Raw genomic sequence first — 10420 nt, 5'->3', positions numbered from 1 at the left:
CTGTTAAGAAATTGTGGGTACGCCTGAGGTTAGAGGAAGGATGAAGGTCAGCTTTGCAGAAGGAAGCGTTGAGTGAGTTATAGGAGGCGCGTGGATTAATAAGAGAAAGCAGAAGGAGGTGAACTGAAACTAGTCAAGCGTACGGAGAGTGGCTGGGCTTACACGGAAGCTGAACAGGCAGGAGCAATGGCACTCGAGGGTCTTGAGGAATTTGGGTGTTAGAGCAGTGACTGGGAAATCCTCACCCAGACCCCTAAACACATGTGCTTGATAAGAATGGAGGAACAGGTAAAGAACGGGGTCCAGCAAGGCTACTGAGAGCTTTGTGGTCTCTCCTCTTTGCTATCCCTGCAGCCTGGGCCCCCATGATGCTGAAGCAGCTTCTGCCCAGCCACCCAGTGGGACCTCTCCCTGTGGCAAGGCAGCCGCCTTCGACTGTAGTTGCTTTTTGGGGTGTACTTGGTTAGTCGGCACTGAAGACCTCCTTGAATTGGTGGTGCTCCACACATCAGCAATGCACTGATTGTTGCTCCTGCGTGCCCTTTGCATTGGGCAAAACGGATCTGTTGGGTTTTAAGAGCTGGTTAGTAGTTGTAACACCATTAAAGTGTCACTAATTTCCTTTTTCCTTCCCTTTTGCTCTTCAGAAATGCCATTCTCGTGAGTGTGCAAGAAACCTACAGAACTGTAATGTCTAACCCTACATGGAATAACAACTCTTTGAAGGTACCACCCTTTTTTAACTTCATGGCTTTGTTATAGGTTGGGTTAATGACGCACTGATCTTTTCTTCAAAGCTCAAAATTGAAGAACCATGTCTTACATAATGTGTCTGTTCCAAAAGGGTGACAGTGCTGTGACACTCTGGTCCCTGATTTCCAGAAAGACTGTGTGCAACCCAGTGCTTGATCCGGGGTGCCAAGGGGCCATCCCTGTTTCTCTGTGAACGATTTCTTTAGGCGGGTCTGGTGTTGCCTTAGGAACAGATGGTGGTTTCTATTCAGAGAGCTGAGCTCAGCTTTCTTCATACTTGGTGGCCATCCTTGGAAACATACTGCCCTTCTTTTTAGTGACGCACGATGGCTTTGCCTGTTTGTCTCCAACTTAATGACCTTCTGGGTCGTCTTTATTGATGCGAGCCTTCTAGCCGTATTTATGAAGAATATCATGATAAGGTGCAGTTACGCTTTAACATTTAGATTGAAATGTTTTAGCTGTTTGTGCTGCATTAACCAGCTCTCGGGCGTTGGCTTGCTCTGCTGTCTGATCCTGCAGTGATGCCATAATACTAAATTTTGGACTGCCCCGTACGTTACCATGGCAACAGACTGATGTCACAGACTCAAGGACATGACTTCAGTGTATGATCATGCAGAGGCACGATCAGATTTGTGAAGGAGAAAGCTGACTAATGCACGTCTCAAAAGCAAACAAGGGGAATGCAGGTTACAGCTGACCAAGCAAGGTGCTTCAGTATGAAAATTCCCCTCATAGACAGAGGAGGGCCTGATCATGTCTTTAAGATGGGAACGGGCGTCATGATGAGCTTCTCTTTACCCTGGCTAAGTCGACATCTTGCAGGTATCCTATATCTTTTAAACAGGTGGTGTTCTGGGGTGGGGAAACTTGGTCTTTGGTTTCAGAGCTTTGAAAGGGCACTTTCTTGTTTTAATTTTAAAGAACTTCTCAGTGGTCTTGTAAGCCCACTGAGAACACTTTGACTTGCTTAATGTTGTTCAAACAGTTTAATTGGTTTTCCAAAGCTTTTATTTTATCCATAACATTGGAAGGTGAAAGGGGAACTCTGCATCTGCATTATGGTCACATTTTCCTATATCCTATTAGCAGATTCCAAGATTGTTTAATGTGATCTCCACCCATTTCATTTGGCTGCAACCTTTGCTCCCATGAAAACAAGGCTGATTGTTCTGAATTGCTGTGTGTATGTGCTTTGGCACGGCATGAAGGTACCTATAATAACACAACCATTGTCTGGAAAAAAAGGCAGTTTGCAGTAATAACTACAAATAAAAGGGTACAGTACTGGGGCAAGACAGATAATGGTCGTTTTTCCCACCCGTTATGTACCGCAGATTCTCAATATGGTCACCCCTCGGCACGACAGGGATGTGGGCTTTAGTGTAGTATGTCGATATTGGGAATAAGGGAGTGAAATATTTGCGTGTTGTTCCAAGTTTCTCTTTCCTGGACACGGTTTCATTGCTCATATCTACGGATGGGGAGGCTGAATGACTTTTGCACAATGCGGTATTTTATTTGCATGCTGTGAGCAGTTTAACAAGTGTGTGTGCTAAATGAAGCATTCCCCCTTTCAGTTAGCAGCTGATGCGCTCTCAAAATAAAATAAAAAAAAAAAAGTGCCTTTAGGTTGAACAGTGGGGTTTTGAGGGGTGAGATTGTGCTGTGTGTTTGAGCGGATGGTCGGTTATGCCAAGCCTGGATGTTAACTTGAAATGCTGTGGGATTCAGTAAATAACCAACTAAAACTCCTTCGTGCTGAAGTAATTTTTGCTCATCTCTGCTTTGTGGAATAAAGGCTGTTACAGCTCAAGATTTGGAAGCAATGTAATTGTTTTAAATGTTCGGTGTCACAGGAATTGAGGATATTTAACAGAAACTGGCATTTCTTATAGCAGTTTGGTTGCCTCCCAGGACAGGAAGCTGCAGAGTGTTAAAAAAGAGGCCGGGAAGGAGTTTAACAACCCTCTCTCTAAATCAGGATGCTTGAATTTGGTGCCTGGCCTTGAGCTGAAAGGGCTGGAAGCTCTGCAAGATTCAATGATTCACACTGCTCTGCAGAGAACAAGAAGATAATGGTGATGGACTATCAAGAAGGCAGCCTTGCTAAAAAGAGGGGCTTTGTGATACCGTAAAGGGGAAGGAAGTCTGGAGAACTTAGAAAAGGAACAGATGTTTTTGGAGGTGGGGAAAAACTTCTAACTATCCATGTAGTTTGCTCTTGCAGCCGAGCCAGCAGAAGGAACTTGATACCAAACAAAAAGTAGGCACACCCAGTATTTAGCACAGGGATCCTGGAAAGCTGCTCTTGGTGCCGAGATGCTTTTCTGTTTGACAAATCTGTGGTAGGGTTATGACTTGCAGAGGCAGACGTGAATAATAAAAGCACCTGTGAGTTTGCGCAAGGGTATGTATGAAAGAGACCAGAGGTGTTTGATGCTTCTCTCTAACAACAATAAAGAAATGCTTTAATGGATGTATAAAACGATACTCAAAGCAGGAAGCCAAGACGGATGCCGTTCCCAGAGAAGGAAATAATGACAGAAGATGCATTAAAAAATAGGGAGAGGTTGCTTGTAGGGTGTGTTTATGGACGGAGATGACTGGAAGTGTGATAAAACAGATTGCTGATCCTGTGTATCAAAGTACGAGTGGCAGTGATTTTTCAAGTTGTTGAAACTTGCATTCAAAAAAAATTTTTTTGCTCTTATTAATAGGTTAATCCACTGTAATTGACTCTGAAATAAACCTGGGGGAATTTTCCCGTCTCTGTGATACACAGCCTTTCTGCTGTCTACTTGGCAACTGTACCTCCTGATAATTAAAAGCTGTTTTTTAAATTCACTGTTCCTTCAACTGTTTGGTGGGGGGTTTTTTGCTCTGTGTTTTTTTTTTCTTTATCTTGCTACTTCTCTGAAAGCTGTCAGTCACTATTCTGGCTAAGGTTTAAAAACCGAGATAATGTAGTAGTATTAGGAAGGGACAGCTGCAGGTGAATCTTTCTTAAAGTAAAACCACAACCACAAGACTGGGTGAATGTGTGAGGCTTTTTAACACACACCTCACCGCTACACTTCTAAAAATAATTCAGCTTTCCCATTCCAGTATGGAAAACTTTAAATTCACTTTGACTTTCTAAGACCTCATGCCGCTTGCCCCCTCTAAAATCAATAACCAAACTTCGGTGGCTGCCTTTGCTTAGGAAGCAGTTGTAATTACCCAGGAATTACAGGAGTTGTTCAGCACAGGGATCCTCTGGTTTCAGCACATAGTTTCATTGCTCTGTAGTGTTTTGAGAGGCCGAAGGGTGGGATGCAGCTACAATGAGTTTCCAGATTCCTAACAGTGTGAGGGACTGTTTTTAATAGTGATGATAAAAACAGCTATTCCCAGTTGGAGGTTAGTCAGTGGTACAATTATCAGAGCTATGAAATAGTGCAGGGATGGCTCAGAATGGAAAAACTAAGGCTTGAAACTTATTTTCTTGAGGGAGCCGTTTGAAATGATTTCCTGCAAGCTCGTAGAGAATTAGCAAGAGATGTTAAATGGTAAGAGAGATCAAGCTGGTGGGGCTTGGTGATTACTTCAGTAATTTAGTTTTCTGGCTAGCAAACTTCAGCTGGCTTTTGGGAGAGGGATTTGGTAGCAATTTGTAGGCGAAAGCCAGCGTGGTAAGTAGGAGCTCTGGAGCTGGCATGTTTGATTTGTGAAGTTATGGTCTTCTGCTGCACGGTGTGCTCGCACCAGCCGCTCTGCTGGGGAGCCTAAAAATGTGCTGAGTATTTTCACAGTACAGAAACAGTCCCCAGCTCAAAATCTGGCTCACTTAAACCATCCTTTTTAAAACCAGTTGTGGGTACCTTATTTTCTGTTGTCTTCTCATTCTTCCTTTCTCTGTTTTGTCCAAGAAGAGGAAACCCTGAAAAGAGAATCTTGATTGTGCTGCGAGGGAGCAGCGGGGATTGTGGAGTTAGAAAGCAATACATATTTTTTTTCCTTATCTGTCTTGCTTATAAAGCTGTTTTTGCATTAATAAGGCTAAAAGCAGCGTGAAACAAACCTGAATCTGGTATTTTCAAATGAACTTTTAGGAAAGTTCGTGACTCTAAAATGGTCATCACCTGGAAAGAATTGCACCAGAATTATTTCTGGTGTCCTGTTGTAGGTCCATACTGCTGAATTTTGAAGATGAAACATGAAAAGTTGAAAGACTTACAGCAAAAGTTTTCACAGTTAACAGGGCGCTTGAGCGTGCAGAAGCTATCCTTTCCTGAAATTTAGATGCTATTTTGGGGAATTTCTTTTTTCTTTAAAGAATGAATTACAGTAGAATTCGTGCTACGCTTGGAATTTCTGAAAATTTAATTGTGTTAGTTGCTAGGCATATCAATTACGAAGCTCTTTTTTTAATTCAAGGAACTCTGAGTTATTAATGGAAAAAAAAAATCTTTAAAATTGTAGCCAAGAAAAGATTAAAGATCCACGGAATTGGTAGGTTTCAAAATTAGCTTGGATTTGAAACAGTCTTTTGAAACAGTCATGCAAAAAGGTACCATATTTAATGTTAGTCTGTACTGCAGTTTACCTGCCAAAACCCCCCGGTTATCTGTAGCTGAGTTAGTTCAGCAGCAGATGTTCTATGTATGTTCTTCTCTTAAGGATTTGTATAAAACCAAGCAGGTACTTTGGCTGGGAAAGATTTTTAGCATGTACTATTGCCTACCTTCTGTCTTCATCTTAAGCAGTTTAGCCTTAGCATGTCACTAGTCGCACACCTGTGCTTTTGAGTGTTCAAAATCCTTCCTGGTCCCTTTGAGCAGGTTCTGTGTTTTGCAGGCTGCAAAGCAGTTTAGTGCTGAGAGACATCCTCCGTATGCAGATGCTGTTTGCTGGATCGTTCACCTGCACTTGTGTGGCCCCAGCTCCCTGTGCCGATGCAGTTTCCTTCCTTGTGCCACTCCTGCTGAGCTGTAGCTGCTTGGATGAGCTCTGCCATGTGCTGGCTGCAAGGGCCTGGTCCTGTATGAGGGATAACTGGGGGGGGTGATTGCGGTGGTGTGCCTGGTGCCGTTGTGAGTCTCGTCTGCACTGCTGTGTTATTCCTTCTGTCACCGGTTTGGATCACATCTTCATTTTGCTGGCTTTGACACCCTGCTGTCCCGTTTCCTTGCCACGCACGTGTATGACTTTATGCCGCAGGCCTGGAGCTGTTGGAGAGATGCTAGCACAGTGCACGACGGTAGGCAAAAAATATGCTGTTGGATTGAAATGATGGGGCCGCATCCTGCCTGTAGTGAGCAAACTTCTCCCGTACCACAACAGATCAATCTGCTAATGAAGAGTGAAGGTTGGCAACGTTTGATGTGCAGTCTAATTGAAAACGTATGATTCTTGCGTGTGGTGTCAGTTAAACAGCACCAGCACTTAACGGCAGAGGCAGAATAACTTTAATTTCTTTAGATTTTGTGGAAAAATTAGCTTTAGCCAACAGCCCACCCAGCTGCTCACTCACTCCCCTTCCTCAGCTGCACAGGGTGGCAATAGGCTTAGAAAGCTTCTGGAATGAGATAGAGCAAACCAGAAAAAATTTCTCACCTGTCAAAGTAGATTTAGGTAGTGAGAAACAAGGAGATAAGCATGAAACCATCACCTTTTCTCTCCCCGTTTGCGGCAGAATACCTGCCCTGCCACGGAGCACCTCCTCCCTTTCCTTCTCTGACGCTAATTAGTGGTTTGGGGTTTTTTTGTTTTAGATTGTAGCCTGTTCTTTGGGGGCTTTAGGATTTGTTTTGTAAGATGCCACTGGAAAGACCAGTGAATCCAAAGCTTGTTGAGAGGGTGTGGGTGGTGGTGTGTCTTGTTTGTTTGGGGGTGGGTGGGTTGTTTTTAGATGCTCCTAATGACTCTGTTCTGCTGGAAGTTTTCTGTCCTTGGCAGATGTAATGATGCACTTGGTTATAAAATGTCCTGTGAAAAATAGTTTGAGCTTCCTTTTACAAGAAATCTGTCCTGCAGTTGGGTATACTTAGTGTAACTGTTTTCCTAAGTTTGCAGACCAGATTTTTTTTTTTGGTAAATGGCTGACCTATAAAATTGGAATTTCAGAGTTCAGCGTTTTTACATCATCCTTGTGAGATGGAAGAGAGTTTTCTGTGGAAGCATGATGTCAGGGCATCAGCAGTGTCCTAGTTTAAACAAATTTGAAAGGATTTAAGATTTCATGACAGATCATGAGACATTGGTGCAGAAAATTGTGGAAGATGCTAGGATGTGAAAACGGGGTGAATTCAGGAGTATGATAGAAAAACTTGGGCATTTTGAATTACAGAAATACTTGCAACTAATGGCACAGTTACTTCTAAAACGTTTTTCTTTTTTGAGTACTGTTACACTTAATCTAGTGTTTGTGTTGCTGAGCAAGGTTTCTGTTTGTTGAATTTGGTTTTGGAGACCCTTAGGAAAAATTTGGATGTTCTAGAGATGCCTAGTGAATATTGTAACCTCTCAACTCTGCAATGGATTGGCAGAATGAATCCACGGGGACGAAATAATGTTGTTCTGCTTTGAGTCTTTTGTGTGTGTGTGTGTGTATGGGTTTTGGTTAGGTTTTTTGGGGGGGTGGTAGGTGGGGGGGGGTGGTGTTTTCTGTGTGTTTTGTTTCATGCCTGTGTTTTGTCGAGAAGGTACCCACAGTGGTATAGGACAGAGAAATCCACAACATAACTTTGTGGTTAAAGGGCAAGATTCCACAGAAGTGAACAAAACTGAATTGCCCCTTACTCTGCTACGATTTAGGGCTGGACCTGTGATGAGGGTGTGTGGGGTGGTCTCTGTGAAGGGAGAACTATTGGCCCAAAGGCTGGTCCAAACCAGGTTAGAGCCATATAAACCAGTTAAAGCCTTATTTAATTCAGTGAATTAAGTTTCAGAGCTGATAAATGTAGTATTTAACATTGGGTCACTGGCTGTGGGGTTTTCCTTATTAACAAAGTTCTAAAGAAGGACCTGTATTTATTTGTTTACTGGGTATGTAGAAGTTAGCTGTAGGTTTGCTCTTCTACTTTAGAAGCCATTTAATACCCCAGGGCGAGGTGGACAGAAGCAATTACAACCGTGCGTTGCGTGCCACGGTGCAGGGGGACTTCTTGCCTATGTAGTGTCAAGGGTGAGTTTTTTGTTTCCCTGCTGACATTTTACTTTGTCAGTATATGCCAATAAAACAGCCAGTCCTATGCTGGAGTACGTAGGTTCAAAGATATGCTTGTAGTCGGAGAAGTATTGCAAGGGCTTTATTTTCACGATAAGAGCTGCCACAAAACAGACAAAGGGAACTTTAAGAATTAGAGTGGGTCGTTATGCTGTGCTGCTGGATCACTAACAAACTATTACGAGCTAACTAGTGAGTAATTACTGTCAGGCAGGCCATGTGATGGTCAGTTTATTAGCTGTCACAGCAAAAATGTATCTACCCAATGTGTGCCAAAATGAGTCAAGTGGACCTCTCCAGCCAGGATCCCTAACATCCACAGGCGAAACAGGGTGATGAAATTATTGCTGACAGTCCGAATCTGCCACATCAGTGTTGTAATAATAATCAGGATCTTCTTTAGCAAACTAACGTCGTGTTTTTGAAAAAGATGGGATTCTTCTTGCTGGTTTTAACTGGCTTTCTCTGAAGTGGGACAGGTTGGTGCTGCGCGCGCATTCAAGCTGCTCTCTTTCCTGTAGGCTGTCTGGGTTTCTCTCTCTGATGTTTGTCCTAAAACTCCCATTTAACGTCACTTCTGCCTCCTGCAGTCGTTCCTACCGTTCTTTGCATGTACAGGAGCAATCCAGTGAGACCTCAGCCTTACAAAATGAGGGCACAACGTCTCCAGAGCTCTGGGAGTGCTTCTCTACTATTTTTGGAACCAGCTCTATTGCTTCTATAATAGGAAGGCTTCTGGAAGCTTTCTCCTTCCCCTTGCCCTAAGAAAGTAGCCTTTCAGCCGAGCTTTCATTAATTCAGAATCTGCATGGCAAAACAAATGTAGTTTTATACGCTAAATAATTCGGACGTGGCTCATGGATCATGTGGCCTCGAATGTGCAGCGTTACAGTGAGTATCTTTACCCATACCCAGTAACCCGAGGACGCAGCAGCTGTAGCCCTGCTCAGGGGGGGTTTAGCTACCCCCCATTTATCATTTGGGGCACGCCATAGATTACGCGGTGACAAGGAGTGCCAAAGTAGGTGATAGCTTGCTAGAAAGCAGAGTAACGTGTGATCTGGGCGCGTTTTGTCACCAGCGCTGCAGCGGCATTGGCAAGTCAGGGATTTACTGGTTTTGTTTTCCTCCTAGATCAAGCAGAACAAATCTAATGAGGCAGTTCTTCTTCCTAGTTGAGCAACAGATGATGTCCTCACCCAAGTTGTGCAAGACAGCTGAAACCTTTCAGGAATAGTTGAAAAGTGAAACACTTGTGATTCTCCCCCCCACACCCCCCCCCCCATATTAAAATACAGGGTTAACAAGGTGCAGCAGAGCTTATCTTTTGTATTTTCTTTTTCCCTCTTGAGATTTCCTTTTGAGGGGAGAGGGGATGACTTAGTCCTTCCAACACTAACCACACCTAGAGGAGAGAAAGCATGAGAGCTACAAATTTGAAGCCTTTCATTCTTTATTGACGTGGCCTTGGAAGGAAAACCAGTCCTCCCTGTGGTACTTCATTAGAATAAGCATTTCGTATGCTTATCGGTAGAGCGAGTAGTGCTGTTTGACGGCGGTGAAGAGTCAAACGTTGCCTTGGAGCCCTACATGTTTGTTTCCCTGCTTCCGAAACACTACTTTGCACACTGTGCATTCAAAAGTGGTCCTTTCCACTGACTTGAAAGAAGCTAAGAACCGCTTTGTGGCAGATACCTTTCCTGGCACGATTCAAGGTGCAGATTTGAGACAGCTGAGTCCAGTCTGAGTTGATGAGAACCTCATCCTGCCTGGCTTTGCTAGTGCCTGCCTGGTCTGGGGGTAAGTGGGTTCAGGGAGCTGGCCTCTTCTGGGTTAATTTTCTCCTAGTTCAGCTCCTTGAGCTGCTTCAGGTGAGAAATCAGATGGGAACCAGTGCTGATACAGAGGAAGGGCTGGGTGGAGGAGAGGAATGAGACCTCAGCATGCAGGAATTAGTGACTGGAACGGCTGTGGGACTGCACAGTGTTTCAGAGCATCCGTGTGCTCCATGCTGACGTGGATGCCCAAGCTCAAATTTACATGGGAATCTTCAGATTTCAATTAAATAACTGCTCCATCTGGTGTTATCCAGGGTACCAAGTATGGATGGGAACCTGGTGAAGCTTTGAGAAGGGCTAGAGTGAATTTGATGGGGAAATGAGCCAAGGGCCATGGTAACGAGGTCCTGCTGCTTGGCCAGCTCTGATTCCCAGTGCCTAGAAGAAGTGGTAGCAGCAGGTTTTGGTGTGTGAGTAGACACATGAAGCTCCCCCTATTTATTCCAGCTGGAGCCCCTGTGGCAACTTTATTGCTGTTAGATAATACCAGATCTATGCAAAGTTACACCTTATGACCCATCAAACAGAGGAGAAGCTGAGCACACAGGTTTCACAAGGATGCCTGTGGTGGCTCCTGTAGCCACCTGCTGCAGGTGAACAGGCCAATGTGCAGTTC

At 44.0% G+C, this 10420-nt stretch overlaps 1 protein-coding gene across 5 annotated transcripts in view; it reads left to right on the top strand.

Annotated features, from left to right (window-relative positions):
- The first annotated feature begins 638 nt into the window (after positions 1-638).
- The window catches only part of FBXO34 (F-box protein 34), a 25636-nt gene continuing 15854 nt past the window's right edge, over positions 639-10420 (top strand). For all 5 annotated transcript variants that reach the window (XM_035890730.1, XM_035890733.1, XM_035890732.1 and 2 more), the window contains exon 1: positions 639-726. The gene's annotated coding sequence lies outside the window, so the exon portion shown is untranslated. The remainder of the gene's footprint in view (positions 727-10420) is intronic.

The sequence above is a fragment of the Egretta garzetta genome, unplaced genomic scaffold (genome assembly GCF_000687185.1).
Source record: "Egretta garzetta isolate BGI_Z169 unplaced genomic scaffold, ASM68718v1 scaffold3, whole genome shotgun sequence".
Classification (NCBI taxonomy): domain Eukaryota; kingdom Metazoa; phylum Chordata; class Aves; order Pelecaniformes; family Ardeidae; genus Egretta; species Egretta garzetta.
The sequence above is the reverse complement of the archived record's forward strand: the minus strand, read 5'-3'. Positions and strand labels throughout refer to the sequence as shown.